This window comes from Onychomys torridus, chromosome 8 (assembly GCF_903995425.1).
Source record: "Onychomys torridus chromosome 8, mOncTor1.1, whole genome shotgun sequence".
NCBI lineage: Eukaryota > Metazoa > Chordata > Mammalia > Rodentia > Cricetidae > Onychomys > Onychomys torridus.
In genome coordinates, this window is record NC_050450.1 from 62,076,517 (window position 1) to 62,091,213 (window position 14,697).

Here is a 14,697-nt window from a genome sequence, read left to right on the forward strand (position 1 = left end):
AGCTTAAATCACATATAAACACCAACACATTAATGGTGGGAGACTTCAATACCCCACTTTCACCTCTGGACAGATTGGCCAAATTCAAACTTAACAGAGAAATAATGGACTTAACTGATGTTATGACTCAAATGGACTTAATCAATATCTCCAGAACATTCCACCTGAACAAAAAATAATATACCTTCTTCTCAGCACCCCATGGAACCTTCTCTGAAATCGAGCACATACTTGGCCACAAATCAAATCTCAACACATACAAAACAATTGGAATAACCTCCTGTGTTCTATCAGACCACCATGGGTTAAAGTTAGATTTCAAAAACAACAACAACAAAAAAAAAACTACAGAAAACCTACAATCTCATGGAAATTGAATAATGCTCAACTGAATCACCAATGGGTTAAGGAAGAAATAAAGAAAGAAATTAAAGACTTTGTAAAGATCAATGAAAATGAACACACCACATACCCAAAATTATCAGACCCTAGGAAAGCAGTGCTAAGAGTGAATATCATAGCACTAAATGCCCACATAAAGAAGATGGAGAAATCTCACACAAGTAACTGAACAGCACACCTGAAAGCCCTAGAACAAGAAGAAGCAAAGTCTCCCAGGAAGAACTGACTCCAGGAAATTATCAAATTGAGAGCTGAAATCAATAAAATAGAAATAAAGAGAACAATACAAAGGATTAATGAAATAAAGAATTGGTTCTTTGAGAAGATCAACAAGATAGACAAGCCCTTATCCAAACTAAACAAAAGACATAGAGATAGCATCCAAATTAACAAAATCAGAAATGAAAAGGGGGACATAACAAGAGACAATGAGGAAATCGAGAGCATCAACAGGTCATAATCCAAAAGCCTGTACTGCACAAAGCTGGAAAATCTAAAAGAAATGGATAATTTTCTGGATAGGTACCACATACCTAAGTTAAATCAAGACCAGACAAACCATTTAAATACTGCAATAACGCCTAAGGAAATAGAATCAGTCATTAAAAGTCTCCCAACCAAAAAAAGCCCAGGACCAGATGGTTTCACTGCAGAATTCTATCAGATCTTCAAAGAAGACTTAATACCAATACTCTTTAAATTGTACCACACAATAGAAGCAGAAGGAATATTACCAAACTCCTTCTATGAGGCTACAATTACCCTGATTCCTAAACCAAACAAAGATGCAACAAAGAAAGAGAACTACAGACCAATCTCCCTCATGAACATTGATGCAAAAATACTCAATAAAATACTTGCAAACAGAATCCAAGAACACATCAAAACAATTATCCACCATGAGCAGGTAGGCTTCATCCCAGGGATGCAAGGGTGGTTCAAGATTCAAAATTCAATCAATGTAACACACTATATAAAAAAACTCAAAGAAAAAAACCACATGATCATCACACTAGACGCACAAAAGGCATTTGACAAAATCCAACATCCCTTCATGACAAAGGTCTTGGAGCAATCAGGAATACAGGGAACATACCTACACATAATAAAGGCAATCTACAGCAAGCCAACAGCCAACATCAAATTTAATGGAGAGAAACTCAAAGCAATACCACTAAAATCAGGAACAAGGCAAGGCTGTCCCCTATCCCCATACTTATTCAATATAGTACTTGAAGTTCTAGCCAGAGCTATAAGACAACATTAAGAGATTAAGGGGATACAAATTGGAAAGGAATAATTCAAGTTTTTCCTATTTACAGATGACATGATAGTATACATGAGTGACCCCAAAAATTCAATCAAAGATCCAATACAGCTCACAAAAACCTTCAGCAACATAGCAGGATACAAAATCAACTCAAAAAAAAAAATCAGTAGCCCTCCTATATACAATAGACAAACAGGCTCAGAAGGAAATCAGAGATACATCACCCTTTACAATAGTCACAAATGATATAAAATACCTTGGGGTTACTCTAAATAAGCAAGTGAAGGACCTATATGACAAGAACTTTAAGTCCCTGAAAAAAGAAATTGAAGAAGATGTCAGAAAATGGAAAGATCTCCCATGCTCATAGATAGGCAGGATTAACATAGGGAAAATGGGGATCTTACCCAAAGCAATCTACAGATTCAATGCAATCCCCATCAAAATAACAACACCATTATTTACAGACCTGGAAAGAATAATACTCAATTAAATATGGAAAATCAAAAAACCCAGGATAACCAAAAGAATCCTGTACAATAAAACAACCTCTGGAGGCATCATGATCCCTGACCTCAAGCTCTACTATAGAGCTACCGTAATAATAACAGCTTGGTACTGGCATAAAAACTGACATGTGGACAAATGGAATAGAATTGAAGACCCTGACAATAACCTGCACACCTATGGACATATAATTTTTGACATACAACCCAAAATTGTACAATAACAAAAAGAAAGCATCTTCAACAACTAGTGCTCTCATATCTGGATGTCAATGTGTAGAAGGCTGCAAATGGATCCATATCTGTCACCATGCACAAAACTTAAATCCAAGTGAATCAAAGACCTCAACATAAATCCAGTTACTCTACTATTATTTGGCAAACTGAACAGCAATAAAATGACTTAATGTTGTATTGCTATACCCATAGATCAGTGCATCATTCAAACCTCATCAAGGAAGCTTCTTCTTGCAGTAGAAAGAAAGTAACGTGAAGACACACAACTAGACAATGTGAAGAGGGTGAGGGGCTTTGGAGTGCTCAGCCCTAAATGGGATATGTATATCCCACCCCTCCCCTCAAGGTTCAGGGGTTGTTCAAACAAAGCATTTGAGAGCCAAAGGTGGGAGACAACCCCAAGGAAACAGCATTATCCAGACCCAACAGGACAGATGCACATGTGCATTCACTGAAACTGTGAAAGCACACACACGACCAGCACAAGTCAGGCCAGATTACCCAAGCTATTTGAAATGGAAAGTTGCCACCACCATGTTGGGAACCTGAGGTGGGTAGAGCCAGCAGCCATGGAGGTGTTTCAATCTTTCAAAGATGGATATTACACAGAGAATCTGGCTTGTGTTGTCTTTGGGATTTTTAACTGCAAAAAAATATTTGATTGTAAAAGCTGTTGAGTTAAACAAATATGTAAATTTTAAAGACACCTTGACTTCAAAATTTGGATGTAAGGATATGTTGCTTTGGAAAAGAGTCTCTGTTTTTGTTTCCACAGAAAGCCAGAGGCTGTGGATTTGTTCCAGATTAAGATACATCAGGTTTGATCAGCCAAGACCACCTGAAAGGTCTCCAATGACACAATGGCCCAGATGATCCAACATCCAGAATGGTTTCAAGGCAACTGGCTCAGAGGTTTACCCTCACGGACTACTCCTTAATCCTAAAATTTTCTATGTGTCTCCATAAGATACAGCGCCCCCCTCCAGCAGGAAGTAGTAAGAGAAACTGCGCCCAATTTCCCAAAATCATCAAGCTGGCTTTGGAAATGGAATTGGTTCGCTCCTTCTCTAAACCCAGACATATTGTTAAAAGAACAGGTTAAGAGATTCTTGTGTCCCAAAACAGAAGAGCCCTCTGATGTGGGACAGAGAAAAACCACTATTTTATTTAAAACAGGTTGATTATAAATGCAATCTCTTTCTAAAGATAAAAAGGGGATATGTATATAGATATGATAGGATGAAAGGGTAGATTAATGAACTTACTTCTAAAGAGCAACAACTCATTTAAAATGTTTTACATTTGGTATAGAATTTAGTCTATTGATACAAACTTAATTTTGTTATACTGTGTGTATATTTCTACTCTTGTTTAAGGTATTATGTTTGTACAGCTCATTTAAAATTGTAATGGATAATTAAAAATAGATTAATAACTGGTCATCTATGATAATCATATTTGTAGCTATGTTAGTTAAGTTTCCTAGGTAAACACAGAGATATTTCAGATAGACAGGTAATCTTCAAACACTTCAAAGGTCTACAGAATATGGCATTTAAAATACTTTTAAAATTTAGACTTTCTGGACAGTGAGACATGCCTGCTCCTGGCAGCACCAATTTACTTCAGAGAGGAGGATGGGCATTAAAGACACTTCATATGGAGTTTATCTTCACCTTGGCAAAAATAGCCATTTGGGTAAGAAACTGTTCTTGCCTGGACTGCTTAATCGACTGGACATGCAGGACCCATGGAAAGGTGACCACTAAACTTTGCTTGACAAAATGGTCCTTCAGGTTCCTGCTTTGCAGAGGAAACTGCCAGACATTCTACAGGACACTGAGAGAAGTGACCAAGAGACTCTAGCCCTGTGGGCTGAAGATAAATGCCCCAACTTTACAAAGGAACATTAGGTGACTGTCCAGGCTGCCAGCTGTCACTGTCTACCCTGCAAGACTCCTGAAAGTTGCTTTTATACTTCTCCTGGTTCTCAGGTAATGTTATATCCTTCTGAGGTCTTTGATGTGGTTGAAGACTAGATAGTTATAATTATGATACAAGATAAGTTAGATATAAAACTTTTAGACTCACAAATATAAGATAGATAGGACATCTTTAAAATTGTAACTATAATTCTTGCTTGATAATTGTTTTGTTATCTGTAATTTTACTATGTAAAAGTTAACCCTCCTTTTTTAACAAAAAAGAAAATGGGAAGTGCTGTGGATATCACTCTGTATAAATAAAGTGTTGATTGGCTAGTAGCCAAGCAGGAAGGATAGGGTAGGTGGGACAAGGAAGAGGAGCAGGCTGGGAACAGGAAGGCTGGGAGGAGACACTGCCAGCCGCTGCCATGAGAAGCAACATGTAAAGATATCGGTAAGCCACAAGCCACGTGGCAAAGTATAGATTAATAGAAATGGGTTACTTTAAGATAAGAGAAGTAGATAACAAAAAGCCTGCCATGGCCATACAGTTTATAATTAATATAAGTCTCTTTGTGCTTACTTTGTTGGGTCTGAGTGACTATGGGACTGGCGGGTGAGAGAGATTTGTCCTGACTATGGGCTAGGTAGGAAAACTCTAACTACAGTGCATCCTAGTGCCATGTTCTACATCCCTGCCATTGTGCCTGAAACTGCCACTGACAGTTAAAAGCCTTGCCTTTTCTATTTGCCCGTATGTTTAACAATCATCAGCTGACTGAGTTTCTGTGCATAGCAATAGTACATTATCATCTTAGGGAACATGGGCCTTCATTAGGTTTGCCTGAATTGGGTTGCTATAGATTATATTAACATTTATTTTGGGACATTGAATGATTAAAGATGTTAAAAACACTTCCCAAGGATTTTACACAGAATGATTTTTTTTTTTGCCCAAGAATCATGTTTCCCTTTGGTTATCAGCACCAACCACACCGGGCAGAGAAATATCACTATTCGTTGATAATGGTTTACATAATAACCCAAAGTGTCTGGGTGGTAGGTTCAACTTTGTGTTCAGTGATACCAGTGCTCAATCTCCTGACATAAAAAACCATATATTGAATATACTATTCACTTTTATAAAGTGTGTAATTATTTGTATATTCAAAGCTGTGCAAATATCCCACAATCATTTTTAAAACTACGCATTACTCCTGAGTTTATTCAAACTTTGCATTAATTACTTGTCTTGTTGCTGTGACAAAGTACACAAAAAAAGCAACTTAAGGAGAATGGGACAATTTTGGCTATAATTCCAGGAAATACAACTCACTACAGCGGCAGAAGCAGGAGGCAGCTGGTCACATTGAGTTCAGAGTCAGGAAGAAGAGTGTTGAATGCCTGGGCTCAATTATGTCTTCTCTTTTTCACTTAGTGTGAAACTCCAGACCACGGAATGTCAGTGCCCATATCATGTGTAAGTTTTCTTACCTCATCTAACCTAGCTAAATGACCCCTCACAGACAGGCTCAGAGGTTTGTTTCCATTGTGACTTAAATCCCATAAATTGATAGTTAAGATTAACCAATACTTAGCTACCTTACACTTTCCATATTTTGTCTATTCTGACTCAGCCACAGGCAATTCCAATCTATCTTGTATCTTTTTGGATTTTCTTGACCTTGACATTTTTGCACACACACACAATCATACAGAGTATTGTATTCGTTTTGTTTCAGCTAATGTGGTTGTCTGAATGAAAATGACCCCCATAGACTCAGAGGAAGTAGCATGATGTGGCCTTGTTGGAATAGGTGTGGCCTTATTGGAGGAACTGTGCAGTTGATGGTGGTCTTTGAGGTTTTAGAAGCTCAAGCCACATTCAGTGGCTCTGTCTCTTTCTGCTATCTGCTGATCCAGATGTAGAACTCTTAGTTACTTCTCCAGCACCATGTCTGTCTGTATGCTGCCATTCTTTTTACCATGATGAAAATAGACTAAATCTCTGAACCTGTAAGCATCCCAAGTTAAATGCATTTTTTAAAATAGAAGTTTCTGTGGTTGTTTAATTGGGGCTAGCTTACTGTTTCAGAGGTTTAGTCTATTATAATCATGGCTGGACTTGGTAGCATGCAGGCAGACATGGTGCGGGATAAGGAGCTGAGAGTTCTACATCTTGATTCACAGGCAGCAGAAGGAGAACTGTTGTACTGGACATAGATTGAACATATATGAGACCTCAAAGCCTGCCCCAAATAATGTCACACTTCCTCCAACAAAACCAAGCCATACCTACTCCAACAAGGCCATACCTCCTACTAGCACCACTCCCTATGGGCCTAGTATTCAAACACATGAGTCTTTAGGGGCCATTCCTTTTCAAACCACTACAATGTTGTAGGAAATAATGGATACAGGAATTTAAGGAATAAGATAATGCCAAAATTTGTGAACAAAGAACAAAAAATGCCAGGAAGCATAGGAAGTTGAGGTATTCTGATATTGAGTTGAATTACACATAGTATTTAAAAAGGATAGAGAGTCAAAGCAGTAATCTGGACAAATGGTACAATCCTGGAATAACTTAACTATCATAAGCAACAAATATCATAGTATATCTATTATTTCTTTTTCTCACTGACTCTTTTATTTCATTTTTCTTTATTAAGAAATATTCTACTTACTCTACACATCACCCACAGGTCCCCTCTCCTTTCTCCTCCCATCCCCACGCCTCCCTTCCCAGCTACCCCAAATCCCCACATTCTTCAAATCAAGGTCTTCCATAGGGAGCCAACAGAGCCAGGCACACTGAGCCTAGGCAGGTCCTAGCCCCTCCCCACTGCACCATGGCTGAGCAAGGCATCACACTGCAGGCACCAGGCTCACTCTATTATAATTTTTTCCAGAATCACCTGGTCAAGACAATGAGAAAGGTGATTATGTTCCCCAAGACTTACTCCCCATGTGAAGCTACTTGGCTTAACTTAATAATGTTGTGGATAATTAGTATGACCTATGAACATGGAGGGCTTCCATGGTGGGGAAATTCTACAGAATATTCCAGTGTTCACATTAATAGGTTTTTGGGATGAAATTGTGTTAAATTTCCAAGTTTTACCATAATAGTTTTAGTTGAATTTTCTTTTTGCAAAAGATTCTTTCTGAAGCCTCCTTTATATCTCTATTCCTCAGGCTGTAGATGAAGGGGTTCAGCATAGGGGTCACCACTGTGTACAGCAAAGACATGACAGTCTCCTTCACAGTTGAGTTATTAGCAGAAGGACATAGAGACCAATGACTGTCCCATAGAACAGTGATACTACAGACAGGTGGGAACCACAGGTAGAAAAGGCTTTACGGAAACCTTGTGAAGAAGGGACTTTGAGAATGGAGGACATAATTCATACATAGGATATGATAATGAGTGCAAATGGAAAAACAAGGAAGATGATGACCGCAATAAATATCACCACCTCATTAACATGGGTGTCAGAGCAGGACAGCTTTAGCAGAGTGGACATGCCACAGAAAAAGTGGGGGATCACATTGTCCTTACAGAATGACAATCTGGCCATTAGCAGGGTTTGCAGCATGGCATGGAATGTGGTCAGAACCCAGGACAGCACCACCAGACTCAAACAGAGCGTAGGACTCACGATGCTGGTGTAATGAAAGGGGAAGCAGATGGCCACATAGTGGTCATAGGCCATGGCTACAACGAGGAAATTCCCAAGGTCTCCAAAAAACAGAAAGAAGTATATTTTTTTCCATGCAGCCTGTATAGGGGATGGATGGGTCCTGGTTCTGCATGTTGTGTAGCAATTTGGGCATTGTGATAGAGGAGAAACAGAGGTCAGAGAAGGGTAAGTTGCTGAGAAACAAGTACATGGGTGTATGGAGATGGGAGTCCAGTATATAACAAGTTGCTTGGACATGAACATACGTGGGTTCTTGGGCATAATTTGTTTTTCACCTACAATACATAAAATGTTTAATCATGTAAGGGAAATAAGAAACATCATGTTTTTTACTTGTTTTTATTGTAATAATTCACTGGAAAGATAGAGTGTAACCACACTGTATTTGTTATATTGCTTGGAAGAATTTGTTGGGGGTATATAAAGTGTAAAAGAAAAATAAAGAAGTTTGAAGGAAATCAACAGGAAAAAGGAGGAATGGAAACAACTGTGCAGAAGAATAGAACAAAAAAGGAATAGTGTAGAACAAGCAACAGAAAGAAGAATAAAATGAAGGAGGTTATCCCTCAGAGAAGAAGTCTGTGTGTTTTTCTTGCTGTTTCTGCATCTTGTTCTCAGTCTCTCTGATATGCAGAAGGCTGGACTCTCTGCACAAAAGCATCTTAATGTTGTCACTCAGCTCTCTCTGGACCTCCCACTCTCCTGCTTTTATGTCTCAGTAAAGAGAATTCCAAATTGTATCACAAGCCTGAATTTTAGTGGATTCATTTATTTTTTTTACCTTCAATGTAGAATGTCAGATAGCTTCCCCTCTATGTTCATCTGCTGCTCCTATTACCAGAAGACCATATTCCCAGAGCACTGTGACATCTGTCTCCTGGAACCTCAAAGCAGATGTTTCCTTTGTGTGAATAACCATGCTTTCAAACCTTCCTTCAATATGTTTCATCCATACAGTAGCATCTGAGATGGTAATCTGTTGTTGTGTTTTTCTGATTATTGCTTCATGGGGATTATCATTGTTCTTTAGAAAAAGACATGATCTTTATCATGCACACAGTTTCAAATTTTATCCTGTTCTGCTGTAATTCCTTTGTTGGGAGTTGTAGTATCTTGTGTCTAGTTTTCAAAACTTGCTATTCCATTTTACTACCATTCTTTGTAACCTGTGATTCTTCTCTTGGCATATTCTTCATGCATGTTAGGAGATAGTTACTTAATCAAACCTTGAACACGTGATGAGACTGGGAGTGTCCTGGTATCATGTTCCCAAACAGCCCATACTCTCCCCAGGGCATCAGGTTCCTCCAATCAATGGGTTATAGCTGATTTCGCACCAGGTTGCCAACTCCATGCAGAAAAGACTCTTATCTGCCTTGCAGCAGGGCCAATACCTGACATGAAGCTTGGTTGAAAACTAGTATTTCCTGAATATATGTTGGCTGTGCTTCAGCCTGAGACTCATTCATTTAATGTTAAAGATATAAAATTTTCATTTCAATTAAACTATTCTTTCGAAAATCTTTTCAGGATACCAACTTACTATATAACAATTTAGCATGGAAATGTGACGTTCTGTGATGAATTTCAGGCAGAAAATTTAGTGTTTCAAAAATATGTGCATAGATCAGGTGTACAATTTTTTTCTCTAAAAATTGGTGAGTAAAAGTAAATTTTTTATTCTTCTGTTCTGAGAGTTTCTTGGAAGTTGGTGTAGAAAAATGAACATTATGGATATTACTATAAATATTTAAAATACAAAAAGAAAGCTGTACTTGTTTCAAAATCTCTGGGTTTTTTCCTCCCTCATGTATCCAATTATGTCTGCCTCATAGACACACCAACTTTGGTCCTGATACTAGGTTTTGAGAAATGTCAGTTTTAAGGTTTCTCTGAAGTTTCATTTCAACCTTGTTAATATTTTAGTCAGAATATTTGAATAAAAATGGTTACTATTCATACTGTAATGAAACTCATACAATAAACAGAAGGATATCAGAAGACAGTGTACTCTCCTGAAGAATTTTGCCTCCAGACTGCTTTGGGCTTACACCTTCTATCTCCAATATTTCAAGGAACTCCACTCTGCTGACTGTCCCTGCAGATACTGAATTTATACAGGTAAGAATAATCTCCTGATCCCCATTTATTTTTGTGAAGCATTTTTATGATATTTCTGGCCACTGTGTTTTTTTTTCCAAGCTGTCTGTACATTAGTGATCAAGTAACTACAGTTTCAGTTTCTCATTTATCCTTTTACTTTGCCTTTTCATCAACTGTTTTGATATACAAGGTATTTTCTTTTCTTTTTTTTTGAGCTGGGGATCAAACCCATGGCCTCATGCTTGCTAGTCAAGTGCTCTACCACTGAGCCAAATGCCCAACCCCCAAAGTATTTTCTTTTTAAAATTTTTATATAATGAACATTGCACTCCTTTAAATCATACTACAGTTCATAAAATTCTATTTTCTCCCCAATACAGCATGCTCCAGATTCTTTATATTCAGTTCCCTGATACAGCTTACTTTTATTTGTTTATTATTTTATAAACCACAAAAGTTTTCTTTTAAAGCAACTCAGGAGAATTACACACCAAAACTCTAATAAAATCCTCATTTTCCCCAAATGAAACTGAAAAATATATAAATGTAATAGCCTATTATTTTTATGACATTGCACAAAAACATTCTCAGACATAGCTGCCTTGGCAATATCCAGCAAGATGAACATATGAATCTTATCTGATGGCTTTGCATTTCCATTTCTAAGTCTACAGCCAAAATATATGAACTGACAATATAGTGATGAGTATAAATGGCATTGAAAATCAAACTGTTAATCAAATCAGTGAATCTTCACAGCAATATTGCAATTGCAGTGAGACCTATTCTGTGTACTATTTGGATAATCTTTGGGATTTATTAAGAGAAAAACTATAAACAAAGAAATATAGTGTACAATTTATAATGCTGTTTAAGATACTGTAGTGATTTGAATGAAAATGACTCCTCTTGGCTCGTGTACTTAAATGTTTGTTACCAGAAAGTGGAACTTTTTCAAAGAATTAGAAGGATTAGGAGGTGTGCCCTTGCTAGAGGAAGTCTATCACTGGGGATGAGCTTTGATGTTTCACAATTTCATTTTGTCTCTGCTTCTACTGAATGTAGATCAGGATGAACAACTCCCAGCTCCTTCTTCAGCATCATGACTGCAATGCATGCTGTCACGCTCCCTGCTAATAAGATAATGGACTAGCCCTCTAAAACTGCAAGCAAGCCCCCAACTAAATGCTTTCTCTTTACGAGTGTTGCATTGGCCATGGAAACTAAAAATAAATAAAAAAGAATAATATCCTGGTATATTTCTTCTGGACAACCTTCTCTAATAATAATCAACCTGTCTCAATTCCAGCAAAAAAAGCACAGGAGTTTTCTTAAGAGATGATGGAGCTCAGTGGTACATGTCTTGCCTAGCATATGTCTAAGGTACAATATTTGATGTCTAGCACCAATCAATCAAAGAAAGAAAAACATCCTCAAACAGGCAAACAAAAATGAAAGTGAAGAAGAGGAGAGATAGATAGATAGATAGATAGATAGATAGATAGATTGATAGATAGATAGATAGAGACAGAGAGAGAGAGACAGATAGAGACAGAGAGAAACAGAGAGACAGAGACAGATAGAGACAGAGTAGAGACTGTATGAGTCAAAATCAAAGGCTGGGATCTTCTTCCTGTCAGTGATATTTATGGAATTCACTGTTTGCATATTTGAGTGTTACAAAGGAAGAGACATTTAGGAACAATCATACTGGTTCTGAAATTCTGCTCTTTCTGTGAATGATTTGGACCTGTGTCTTGTGTAGGATCATATGGAGAAATTAGAAACCAGAGACCTTACCTGGAGTTGTTGCCAGTGATGACCTAATGACGGTATCTTCTTCAGCTGTCAAAGATACAATTTTAGATCTCAACAGCATATGAAAGGTTTAATGGAAGTGTTTCTAGCAATAAATAGGCAAGTAACTCTTCAAATAATAGTGTAGACATGGGAGGAATCACCTCAGAGAGCCTGAAACAAGCACATGCTTCTTTTTATATTTACAATAATGTATAAAACAAATTAATTATCACATTTATTTCTCATATCAACTTCCATCACACTACCTGAACAGAAGCCCAAGGAAATTATTTTTAGTCACCAATATTACAGAAAACTGTACATTTGAACCATTCACACATTTTTCATAAATCCTAAGTTTCCTGTCTGAAACTAATCACAGACCCTAATTATGTATGTCTGTGAAGTTCAGATTCTACATGATAAACGAGCACGCAGGTGAAGTCAATAGTACCGCCAGTGGGTTGTGTTTAGGAACAATTGCATCCATTACTATTGATCATGTAGATTTTTGAGCTCTGTCAGATAAATTTCATTACTTGTTCATTGTTTATTAAAGCTCCATAGGTGAAGGTGTATTAAAGATTTAAGAACCACAGAGGGTATGTTAAAACTAGCAGACTGGGCACAGCAGTTCATACCTATTCACAGCCTGTGAGAGTCTGAGTTCAAAGCACGCTTAGACAAGAAAGTGAGTCCCTTTCTCAAAAACTCAAACAAACAGTTATGCTGCAAGGGTATGGCCTTTGAGAACTGTACGTAAGGTGTCATTGTAGAGAAGTCCTTCATTACTAAAGAGATTATAAATGGTGTCCATGAAACAAAGTTCTTCAACAACAGCAAATTCTTCAGGGGAAGAGATAACAAAAATTTTTAGCATACCTGAAAACTGGTGCTGCATAACATCACACAACCGATATCTTCAGGCAAAGAACTATAAGAAAGAGCTTAGCCTTACCTAGAGTACACAAGATGATGCCCAAGTTCTGATAAAACATACTGCTGTTTATCCACTGTTGACACAGGTTGTAACAAGTCCCATACTCATCCCCTAAGTCCACACCTCTGCTTCTCTCATATCTCCTTTTAGTCATCCCTGAGCCTGAGAGGCTCTGCATCCCAGAGGAGTCCAGTAACTCATTAAAGACCATAATTACCAAGGATCTCTGTAGGACCTGTTTACCCAGAGTCCTTCAGTGGTGACTGACTTATTATCACTGCCAATCACAAGGGATTGTGCACTTGGAGAGAAACTCATGAATGGATGCTTATTTGTTTACTTGTTCGTGTAATGCCTATTCTTTGTGGAGTGTGGAGGGGAGCCTGAGGAAGAGAGTTTGCAAAATCCCTAGAAGTAATCAGAGACTACACTGATTGATAGAAAATACATTAGAGGTCATAACTTACTAAAGAGGCCACAGTGGCTTTTGAAGATACAGCTTGGGAACATTCCCAGGTAGCGAGAAGACTGTTAGTATAACTTGGCCACCTGAAAAGCAGGCTTATGTGAGAAATAGTCATGTTGCTAGGATGGCTCAGACTTCTGTGACCAGCTTTCTTTACCTGCCAGTAAGCTAAAGACAGAAATAAGACAAAATCTAAAGTGGCCCAGACCATGTTTAATTTGTATTCTAATTAAGATATAAAAGAAAAACCTAGATTCCCACACCATTTGGTTACTCACTTTTCATCCTCACTTCTTCACTTGGTGATATTGCATCGCCATCCTCCAACCATTCTCTGTAGGCTTCACTTCATGTCCTAATGCCAAGGCTTATTCCCTGTCAACAGCCCTGACACTGTAGATAACTTGTAGTTTCTTACTTCTGGTTCAGCTCCATGTACATGGCAATGATCAGCTAGGCAAGGTTCTGTACATTGCAGACGTTCATCGAGGGAATATGAATTCTTTCTCACTGGTCTTGTATTTATTGTTTGTGAGAGGTGATATAATGTCTGTTTTTGGACATGCAAAACTAATTTTGTAGACAGAAGCCCCCACAGAACTTAAATTATCCCCACAATATCCTACATTTACAAGACTTTAACAGGTATTAGATCTTGCAAATACTTCTCACAAAGTAGAAGAATGAAAAAATTCAAGACACAAATCCCAAGAGCTTTCCTGCATACCAATAATAAATTTATGGAGCAGAAAATCAGGAAACAAAATCCCATTTATAACAGCTTCAAAAATACCTAGGTGGGGAAAGAGCTCAAAAATGAATAATTTAAAACCATGGAGAAAGAAAGCTGAGGGAACCAACATCTAACTGGACTTAAGTTTGCTCAGTAGGAAGAAATTCATTCTTGGTACCCTAAAACTTAACCATCGACCCGTGGCTGGTGAGGTCATGGGTCTAGAGGAGACATATGACTCTTCTTTCCTAAAGTAGTGTAATTTCTAACTGCATCCCCATACATGCTCTTATATCCATAGGGTAAGTGTAGTTTGGGACCCTCACCAAGGGATCTTGAAAGAAAGAAGCAGACCGAGACTACTAGAGAGATCTATAACTGGTCAAAATGCAGAGAACAAGTGACTATGGCGTCCCCACACCTGATAGACACGTCTGCAACCCAACCCCCACCCCTCAGGTTCAGGGACCGTGGTGGAAGATTAGAGGACCAAGATATCTGCCACAAAATAGTGTTTTCCACGTATGACAGAGACACTGCACCTGTGAAAGCCTTAGTGAGGCTGCCTAAATAAGGCCAGCAAAATGACAGCAGCAGCTGACATGCTAATG

At 38.1% G+C, this 14,697-nt stretch overlaps 1 pseudogene; it reads right to left on the reverse strand.

The window, feature by feature from the left end:
- Positions 1 to 7,460: 7,460 nt before the first annotated feature.
- Positions 7,461 to 13,098, reverse strand: LOC118588701 (annotated as a pseudogene).
- Positions 13,099 to 14,697: the final 1,599 nt, after the last annotated feature.